The 11244-nt window shown below is 37.6% G+C and overlaps 1 pseudogene; it reads left to right on the top strand.

Annotated features, from left to right (window-relative positions):
- Window positions 1-6082: 6082 nt before the first annotated feature.
- Window positions 6083-8962, top strand: LOC119619744 (CCA tRNA nucleotidyltransferase 1, mitochondrial-like; annotated as a pseudogene).
- The last annotated feature ends 2282 nt before the right edge of the window (window positions 8963-11244 follow it).

The following is an 11244-nucleotide window of genomic DNA, read 5'->3' as shown; positions in this document are numbered from 1 at the left end:
ACAATTCATTCAGTGATACTATTCTGCCACTAAATTACTTTTACCATTAATTAACTCTGTAAAGGCTAAAAGATTTACAATACCTGATCATTAACCTTCGGGAGCTCATAGCATATTGGATTTATATAAAAAGAAGTGCATAATACATTGACTAGTTAGAATAGGGTCCTCTTAAGACAGTTATCTGATTATTTGTAACAAGTTTCTATATGCCACATAAGAGGCACAACAGGATATGTTAATCAGATGTCCTTTTAAAAAAATCCACAAAGACACATTACAAAAAATTCATTTCCATTTGTAGTCACTTTTCCCATTATTGATTATAAGATGGCAACAGTAGACTTTAAATGGACTTTGCACAAGTGATTGACATTTGTCTGTCTGGCAAAGTCAAGTCAGTCTCCATTCTCTGGCCAATACAGCAGAGTGGAGGTGGAGTAAGAGAAACTGCATAAATGTCAGAAGCTGTGGGAGACCAGAGGGACAGGCTAAAAGTACAGAGATGACATTTAGAGAAACTTTTCCCACATTTTAATCTTTTTAATATTAAATTACAATTAAAAAATGAAAAAAATTACCTCTTAGCAGACTCTGACAACTATAATAATCCTGTGCATTCGCACACATTTATGTACTTAGAGCTGCACAAAACCCATGAAATAACCAGAGCAGTTATTATTCCCATTTTACAGGCAAGAAAACAGAGGTATGGAAATGAGAGTTGGCTGGTTAAGTTTGTGTATTGGAAAAAGACAAGAGTTTGTGTTTATGTTAGGAGGGACTCGGAGAGCAGTATGTTTTGGGGGAGTAACCCAGGAGAACCTTAGCTTTTGTGATCCCCAGAAGTAATCTCCTAGGAAAAACACTTTGCCTGGAGAATTTAACAATAGTAAACTAAACAATGTTCCAGGAATAAACATTGGGTCTATTTTTAGTCCAGTGGTATGCACAAGGCTAGAGTAAGCCTGAAGGAATGTTTTGTGTGATGGAGAATAAACTGAACTTATTTGGTGCTGTTGCCTTTTGTCCAAGCCCTTGTCCTAGAGTCCCCAGGACCATTTATGCTTATTAGTCCTCCTTTATTTGGTGCCCTGGGAAGAAACAAGTGGTAAAAATTAAAAAAAAAAAAAAAAAAAAAAAAAAAAGGCTAAATAGGACATTTTCTTATCTTCAGGGTTAAAATTGTTACTTCATTCAAAACAATTGGGAAATAGCAGGCCTTCCACCTTTCCTTGTTATCACTGTATGTGCAGAAGTAAAGTACTCCCACTACTACAGTAGTTGCTAGAACCCAAATAATGTAGTTTCTGTATTTAAGAGTAAAATCGGAGAGGCTGATATGCAAAGAAAATAAACCAAAAAAACCCAGAAGTTATGAGACCTGGATTATAGAGACATTTTTTCCCTCTAATTGTATACCCTTGGGTGATTAATTTACTTTTATTAGTACTCCATTGCTTTGTTTTGTTTTCTTGTGAAATGCAAAGATGGCGGGGGTGGGGAAGGATGGGCAGTGAACTAAGTGATTGCTTATACTTGATATAGCACTCTAATTCTTTGAGAGTTTTTTTTGCTAGAAGGCTATGGGATGAAGATTGGTCAATTGTCCATTTAAAGTAGAAGCAATTTTCTGAATTCCTTGTGATGAGCAGAGACACACAACCTTAGTGTCTCTTCATTCATTGTTCATAGTCAATGAGTTTCCTGTGCCTTCTGAAGCAAATAATGTATATCTGATACATTTCTGGCATTCTGTTCACCGCACTCTTAAAGTTAAGTATAAACTTTTCATAGGAGATGTAGTTATATACACGTTAAGTCTGGGTGAAATATTGGCTGTGGTTTGAAGTTTGCATATATATTAGTGTAGATTGCTTCTTCAGAGATTAGGAAATCTCTCAAGGAGGAAATGTCTCAAGGAGGAAATGTCTCAAGGAGGAAAGGGAGTCAAGTAACAGGCAGAAATGAATGTTATTAAACAGAAGACATGCCCAGGTACAGAACCCTGTCTCTTCAATCTGTTAATATGATGTGCCTTCTATTTCATTAACTTACCAATCAATATAATAGTGTGTTACATACATTAAATATTGTAAGAATTCTGCAGAGGGAGATGTGCATGTGGGCTAGGGTCATCAGAACAGGTTTCAGAGAAGAGAGAATTCTACAAGGAATTTGAAGATAAGCAGAAAATATATAGATGGAGAAAATAAGAATGATTTTTCCAGTATGAAGGATAGCATAGACCAAAATTTTAAAAAAACAGAGTATCTCTTTTAAAACCATTGTATATTGATCAAATTTAGAAAATTTAACATCAAGAGAATAATATTATTTACCATTCAGCCTATGTTCAAATTTTATGTCTTCTATATAATTTTTTTCCTCTTATTCAAGATCCAATCCAAAATCAATTTCATTATTGTCATGACTCTAATTCCTCAACCTTTATGATGTTGACATTTTTGGAGACCAAAGGTCAATTTTTAGGATTTCCTTTAATTTGGATTTTTAAAAAATATTTCTCCATGGTTAGATTTAATTATGAATCTTGAACAGGAGCACTACTTCAGTGATATTTTTTCTTCTCTGTGCATCATATCAGGAGGTACATGATTAATGACATTAACTTTGTGTCATTGTGTGTCCAGTCATTGATGACGTTACTTTGACCACCTGATTAAAATGAGATCTATGGGGTTTTCCCATTTTTCTCTTTGTAATTAATGTGATCTATAATAGGAGATGTTTTAAAATGATGTAAGCATCCTGTTCCTCATTAAACTTTCCCCAAATAGCTTTCCCATTCATTGAGCAGGCTATTCCTTTGCTTTAAAAATTTCCAGTGGGAGTAGGATTCTTTGGAAATTTCAATCTAAACAGACACATTATTTTAAAATAAATATTTAAATCAATAATCAGTGTCACATGCATCCATGTTAAGAGACCAACAACAGGCTTTGTGTGAGCAATAAAACTTTTTATTTTATTTAAATAAAAAGTGCAGGTGGGCTGAGTCCAAAAAGAGAGTCAGCAAAGGGTGGTGGGATTATCATTAGTTCTTATACATTTGGGATAGGTGGTGGAGTTAGGAGCAGTTTTTGCGGGCAGGGGGTGGATCTTACAAAGTACATTCTCAAGGGCGGGGAGAATATTACAAAGTACCTTCTTAAGGGCAGGGAAGGATATTACAAAGTACCTTCTCAAGGGTGGGGAGAGTGTATCGTACAAAGTACATTCACAAGGGCAGGGGAATATCTCAACATACATTATCGCAAGGGCAGGGATAGTGTATTTATTCTTAGAATAAAATCCACTTGGTACTGAAATATTTTCCATTTTATTTATTGCCTGATTCAATTTTTCAATATTTTCTTAGGGATATTTGTACCTATAATTATGAGGAATAGTGAACTAATGCTTTTTTTTTCTTATAAGAAATGTACTTGTTTATTATTTACATCACAGTTTTGCTGATCTCATAAAACTAGACTTTAAGTGTTCCTTCCTCTTTTATCTTGGGGAATGTTCATATGGAATGGTTTTATTCCACCATAAAGATCATAGAACTTGTTTGTAAAGCCATCAAACCAGTTTTCTCTGATGAAAGATTTTTTATAACGAAGTCAATCTCTGCTTTCGTTATCTATTATTGTGTAATAAAACACACAAAAACTTAGTGGCCTATAACAATAACAATCTATTATCTTTTCACACTTCTATGAATTGGCTGGTTTTGTCTGGGCTGCCTTCACCTGGAGGGTTGGCTGAACTGTGAGCCCCAAGATGCCCCCACTCCCAAGTCTGTCAGTTGGCTCTGGCTAATGGCTCAGACTTTCTCTCTGTGTTTTCTTTCATCCTAGGTAACCTCAGGAAACTGTTCAAAAAGATTGGAGGTAGAAGATACAAGATATCACCGTGCCAGGCTTCAGAAATTGTACACCATCACTTCTGCCACATTTTGTTGATCGAAACGAGTCACAGAGACATCCCAGATTCAGGACACGGGATACAAATTCTGCCTCCAAATAGGAGGACGGGCACGAAGAATATGCGGAGTTGTTGCAACCATCTTTGAAAACAATCTACCACAGCCAATTCAGGCCAGAGTAATTCATATCCCTTCTACATTCTCATTCAATCAGAGCATCGGGCTTAAAATTCTTGATCTCATCATATAAATCTGGTCCAGATACTGATGAGGCACTTTGGATGTAGTTTCTCAAGCACATCTTTGATACCACTCCTCTTAATCTAGACACCTCTGAACAAAAATGACATCATCTCCTCCAATACCTACAATATGTAATGCTGAAAAAGTAGTAGGATATTGGCTACAAACACTCCCATTCAAAAGGTGAAGGACAAGAAACTCATGGAAGAACTGGTCTGTAGCAATTCTTACCTCCAGCCATGGACATGTTGCTAATTTCACCTTCCACAGTAGGGACTATTTCTCGATTAGGGCCCAGTTCTAATCCCTGAAAGTATTAATAGTCCCCTAACCCATGGTTCTTCTCATCTCTTGTTTTTCCCTATCTGGGACTTTCTCGCTCCGGGTCTTGGTTCTACCCTCTGGAACATCTTTTTCATAAGCAATGGCTGTGTTGGCAGCTGAGTAGCTCTCTCAGCAAACTTTCAGCCTGTGGAAAGTTAGAAGCCAAGAAGTCTCTTTCATTTTGTAGTATCTCTGATGTTTTTAGTTTAATATAATACATCTCTCTTAAAACTTTGTGGGGGTTCTATTATCTATCAGGTTATAGTTCATTTTACAAGACAAAATCCATTCCAACAATTCATTTTTCGGGCAGGTTTCTCTCCACTTTAGACATCGTGTCAGGATAATGCCTTTAAAATTCTCAGGAGCTTTTTTGCCAAGCTAAGAGGGTCTAGCAAGCATAGCCATAAATCTTTTCAAGGATTTTAACAAAAGGTTTATAGTCTTGCCCTTGATTTGATCTAGATTCTGAGGCTATTTCTTACTTTGAGAATATTACATCAGTTAGAGAGATAGGAGATATGAAAAAATTTCATCTTCCAATCCAGCATAATTGGGGCCCCTCATATTTCTTCTAAATTTTGTTTATAAATTGAATAGCTACTACTTTAAATTGCCTCTTTCTTCTCATACCTTATTCAGTCAAAAACAAAAAGTACAACAAAATTTCCCAAAACACCTCATTGACACTTTCAACCTTCTACTTGGATGACCTCTTCTCCTTGCCTCCTCACAGTTAATTATCCATACAAATGACAAAATAATCCTTATCAAGATCTATGGCAGTGGTCCACTATTACCTCAAGTGGTGTTTCTGAGCAAATTAGAAAAAAATTGTTTCTCCCTCAAAATATACGGTTATATCAAGGAAAACTGTAACAAATATACATACCTATGATGACTATAAATGTGAATGGCAGCCCCTAAAACTGCACAGTGCAAATTCTGCATAACTAAACTACTGGCTTTGCCTTGTTCTGAACCTTCTGATGGCTTTCCTTCAGAGTTAGAAAATTGTATAACCTACATGGATCTATAAAGAATATATAAATACCTCCTACAAACCAGTAATATAATAGGCAAAACCCTTGAACAAACTCTCTACAAAGGATGATACAAAAATGGCCAATGGGCCGGGGGCAGTGGCTCATGCCTGTAATCCCAGCACTTTGGGATGCCCAGAGGGTGGCTCACGAGGTCAAGAGATCGAGACCATCCTGGACAACATGGTGAAACCCCATCTCTACTAAAAATACAAAAACTAGCTGGGCGTGGTGTCACATGCCTGTAATCCCAGTTACTTGGGAGGCTGAGGCAGGAGAATCACTTGAACCCAGGGGGCGGAGGTGGCAGTGAGCTGAGATCGTGCCACTGCACTTCAGCCTGGGCGGCAGACTGAGACCGTGTCAAAAAAAAAAAAAAAAAAAAAAAAAAAAAAAAAAAAAAATGGCCAATGTACACATGAAAAAGGGTTCAACATCATTACATGTCAAAAAAAAAAAAAAAAAAAAAAAAAAAAGCACATTGAAACCACAATGAGATGGTTCTATGCACTTACAAAAAAAGATTAAAATTTAAAATGACTGATGACACTAAATGTTGCATAGGATGTGGAAGAACCAGAACTCTGGAACATTTTGAAGGGAATGAAACACGGGTGCAGCATTGGCGGGGTCCCTGTAAGCCTGCTGACATTCTCTCCAGATGCTGAGACCCGTGTATCCTTGGCACAGGCCAGCGTTGAGCTGTAGTTGTAGTAGTCTGCCTTCTGAAGCAACGTCTATTTACAATGAAGTGGCAATCTCCATAATTCCAGTCACTTTTCTCAGAAGGATTGAAGAGTTTGACAATTTACTTGTGAAAGAGAATCATGAATTAAGAATAGCAGAGGGGGCAGGTGTGGTGGCTCACCCTGTAATCCTGGCACTTCGGGAGGCTGACATGATGGACAAATTGCTTGAGCTGAGGAATTCAAGACCAGTCTGGGCAACATGGCGAGACCCTGTCTCTACAAAAATTAACCAGGCACAGTGGCACGCACCTGCAGTCCCAGCTACTCAGGAGACTAAGGCAAGAGAATCACTTGAGCCCAGGAGGTGGAGGATGCAGTGAGCTAAGATAGCAACACTGCACTCCAGTCTGGGTGACAGAGACCCTATCTCAAAGAAGAAGAAAGAAAGAAAGAAAGGAAGAAGAAGAAGAAGAAGAAGAAGAAGAAGAAGAAGAAGAAGAAGAAGGAGGAGGAGGAGGAGGAGGAGGAGGAGGAGGAGGAGGAGGAGGAGGAGGAGGAGGAGGAGGAGGAGGAGGAGGGAAGAAGGAAGAAGAAGAAGAGGAGGAAGAAGAAGAAGAAGAAGAAGAAGAAGAAGAAGAAGAAGAAGAAGAAGAAGAAGAAGAAGAAGAAGAAGAAGAAGAAGAAGAAGAAGAAGAAAAAAAAAAAAAAAAAGAAAAAAGCAGGAGGGCAGGAACAATGAGGGGTTTATTCAATGGAGTAAAGCCTGGAAATGTAGACTTTGCCAACACTGCCACTCCTACTCAGATGAAGACGATGTTTCAGGCAGCCAGGATTTGGATGATAAACAACAAAGGAGAAGAGCGCAGAACAATTAGTGCCAGGCTTCACAAAGAAAACGTTAAGATTACTACACTAGAGATTGATGTTGCCACTGACGGATGATATGCTGAAGTCGAAGTCACAACTGACCGGCAGAAAGATGCTGAACACAAGGCTGTCCCTGTAAATTCTGTTTTACGATTTTAATGATACCTTATTTGATGACTTTAATGGTTATGATTTAAAAAATAAGAAAGTCAGATTTGTTGGACATGCCAAACAGAAATAAAAGAGGATTATCTTATACTTTTAAGATATTTCAGGTTTTATAAGAGTATTGGCTTTTAAAAAATACTTGTACAGATCATGACTGGCTGATAAATATTCTTACTAATTAAATCTTATAATTATTTACATATATCCTTGAAAATAATAACAGGAACTGCAAATAACATTATTTGGAAAGGTCCAAACACCTTAGAGAATTCAGTGTCAAAATCATATTAATTGCCACAATCTGAACAGGATAAGTTAGAACAAAATCCAAATGTTTTCTTTTAACTAAAAATGAAAATTGCTGCAATATTCAAGTTCAAATTTCCAAAATGCTCCAGGAGTTGCAGAAACTCTCAGAGTGTTGATTGCTAAATTAAAATAAGAAACTCATGAGCTTCCACTTAGCACAGGTTGAACTTTCCTCTTAATATTCTTCCCAACTTAGCTAGACCTTCCTACACTTTTATGGGACAATTGTAGAGCAACCTGGTGACCATGGTCCTGAGACTTTGTAAACAATTGCAGAAAATGCAGAACGCTTGGCTGGAATATCAGGAATGACGATTTGGGTGGAACTGAAAAAATTGTTGGTAACCATGTAAATCATTTGATTCCCCTTATCTGTGATCTTGATGTGGCTCCTTATGTAGGTTTACCTGCTAATTAAAGTTTAGAAGAGTTTAATAAGGTCAGTAAAAATGTTGAAAGTTTTTCACCAAAGTCAATGACTTTTTTTGCCTCATTATTCAAATGATCGGATGATGTTGCAAAAGTGGATTTGAGGTCGAAGACTGCACCAAAAGAGAAAAGCCTTGGATTATTTATGGTTAAAAATATGAAAGATTTAGTTAAAGCAACAGATAGTTCAGAACCATTAAAACTCAATCAAGACTTCATTATAGGTTCTAGGGAACGTGATGCAACTACTCGTGTATGTGAGCTACTCGTGTATGTGAGCTACTGCCTCTGAAAGGAAACGCAGCAGTGGTGAATCCCATTTCCTGCAAGTGTCACGACATCAGGAAAGTGGGGGTCTCTTCAGGGAAAGAAATTGGGGCTCTGTTACAACAGCTGGGAGAAGAGTGGGGAAAAAAATGGTTACCAGCCGGGCACAGTGGCTCATGCCTATAACCCTAGCACTTTGGGAGCCCGAGGCAGGTGGATTGCCTGAGCTCAGGAGTTCAAGACCAGCCTGGGCAACATGGTGAACCCCTATCCCTATTAATATATTAAAAAAAAAAAAATTAGCCGGGGGTGGCGGCCTGAGCCTGTAATCCCAGCTACTCAGGAGGCTGAGGCAGGAGAATTGCTAGAACCTGGGAGGCGGAGGTTGCAGTGAGCTGAGATCGCACCACTGCACTCCAGCCTGAGCGACAGAGCAAGAATCCATCTCTAAAAAAAAAAAAAAGAAAAAGAAAAGTGGTTACCAAATGGAAAAAGATTCCCTTCTAAATGGCATAAAGAAGACATAAAACTGGTGGCTACTAAAAGTCAGAACATTTTAAATAAGGCTATTTTTTCCTTCTCCCTCTTAGTGAGATTTTAGAAATGACAGTACAATAAAAGCCAGTTTAAAGGACCTCTTAAACATAAAGGTCTTATTTTATGAATTGTATTTCAGGAATTAAACTGAAGTTCACTTCCTCTTGATCTGATTTATATTACTGAAACAGTTCTGTTGAAATAGTTCCAACTGAGAAAAGCATAATTGGCTTCTACTCTCTTAATCTATTTAGACTTTTTTTTTTTAATTTAGCTTTTGCATAAGGTGGCACTCAGATTGATCTGAAAAAGTGTTAACTGTCTTGAAGAAAAAATGTTTATTAATTGCAGTTGAGATAACTAAATTACTTTGTACAATGACTGTCTATGATGTGTTTGTTCTTATTTGAATTCCAAAATAAATAAATGAATGCCTCAAAAGAACTTGAAAAAAGGTACAACTATTTTAGAAAACTGTTCCGCAGGTTTTTTTTTTTTCATTAAAAGGAAAAAATACACTTGCCCTATGCCCCAGCAATTCCACTCTAAGTATTTACCCAAGAGAAATACAAAGATATGTCAACACAGTGAGTTATATAAAATAATATCTTTATTCCTAATAGTCAGAAATTAGAATACATTCAAATGAATATCAACAGAAAAATAGATAAATAATTGTGGAATGGTCATATATTGGAATATTAACTAATCAGCAGTTAAAAAAAGAATTGACTAATAGTGTACGCAAAAACATAAATAAATCTAAAAACATATTGAACAAACAGAGCCTTATCAAAAGAATGTATACTCTATGGTTTCATTCATATGAAGTTCTAGAATGGGTGGAACTAATTCGTGGTGGGAAAAAGAAAAACTAGACCATATGCATCAGGAGACAGGGTGGAGATTGACTGGAAGTGGAGATGAAGGAACTCTTAGGGATAATTGGAAAAAAAAAAATTTAGAGAGAGGGTTTCACTCTCTCACCCAGGCTGCAGTGTTGTGATCACAGCTCACTGCAGCCTCAAACTCTAGGGCTCAAGTGATCCTCCCACCTCAGTCTCTCAAGCAGCTGGGACCACAGGTGCATTCCACTGCATCTGGCTAATTTTTAAATGTTTTGTCAAGACAGAGTCTTGCTATGCTGCCCAGACTGATCTTGAACTTCTGGACTCAAGTGATCCTCTAGCCTCTGCCTTTGAAAGTGCTGAGGTTACAGGTGGTGAGCCACTGCACCAGGCCAAAATGGAAATATTCTGTGCCTTGTTTGAGGTGATGGTTACATGAATGAATATACTTGTCAAAATGTATCTCAGCCAGGTGTAATGGCACATACCTATAGCCCCAGCTACTCAGCAGGCTGAGGCAGGAGGATCTATTGAGCCCAAGAGATCGAGGCAATAGTTCTCTACAATTATTCCTAGGAAAAGCCATTGCACTCTGGCCTGGGCAACAAAGTGAGATCCTATTCCTAAATTTTAAAAAAGTTATCTAATCCTAAAATCTATGCATTTCACTGTATGTAAATTTTACCTCAATTAAAAAAGAATCTGTGCTTGGGTCTAACATGATCTTCTTCCTGGCTACCTCTCTGATCTTATGTTCAGTCACTCTACCCCTAGCTCACAGTGCCCCAGGCACTATGATTTTATTGGTTGTTCCTCAAACCCACCAACCACTCTCACCCAGTTGTTCTCTTTGCCTGAAACACTCTTCCTAAGATCTCTTCATGGCTTGCTTCCTTGCCTCCTTTGGGTTTCTGCTTACTTGTCTTCAGGTAAGAGACCCTGACCACTCTCTCTGAAATTCTATCTATTATCTGACTTATCCCCAAATGCTAGATGTCTTGACCCTACTTTACTTTTCTTCTATAATAACTGATATTGTATTATGTGTTGATTTGATTATTTTCTTCTCAGATTAGAATGTAAGTTTAATAATGGCAGATTTTTGTTGTTGTTGTTCTTAACTGTATCCCCGGTTCTTAAAATGGTGCCTGGCACAGAGCAGGCGTTGTTAAATGAATGAATGAAGACCTCTGTGGCTTACTTGAAATATATTATCTTCTGGTCTGAACATAGCTGGGAGATTCCCTTCCACTGCTCTAAACTCTTGTTAGGTATAGTTGCATTTTGTCTCTCTCTAGAAGGGCCTCCCCTACCTTAAGAAACTGGGAGTAAAATATTTTCTTGTGATAAAACTGTTTTTCCACCCCATGTTTCAGACTATGGTTATTCTGGTTTGCGGTTTCCTTCCAGGTAGATATGGATCACACTTATGCAACCCATGGTCGTTTATTCTCACATTATCTGATTTCCAAACCAGCTTAACTCAGATCATTCAGTTGCTGATCCAATTCATTCTTTAAATTAAAATGACTGTTATGATCAGGCTGACCAGACTTTGGCATGGCCATTTCATTCTTAAATGTTTA

Source organism: Chlorocebus sabaeus, chromosome 25 (genome assembly GCF_047675955.1).
Source record: "Chlorocebus sabaeus isolate Y175 chromosome 25, mChlSab1.0.hap1, whole genome shotgun sequence".
In the NCBI taxonomy this organism is placed as follows: Eukaryota; Metazoa; Chordata; class Mammalia; order Primates; family Cercopithecidae; genus Chlorocebus; species Chlorocebus sabaeus.
This window is presented reverse-complemented; position numbering and strand designations above follow the sequence as displayed.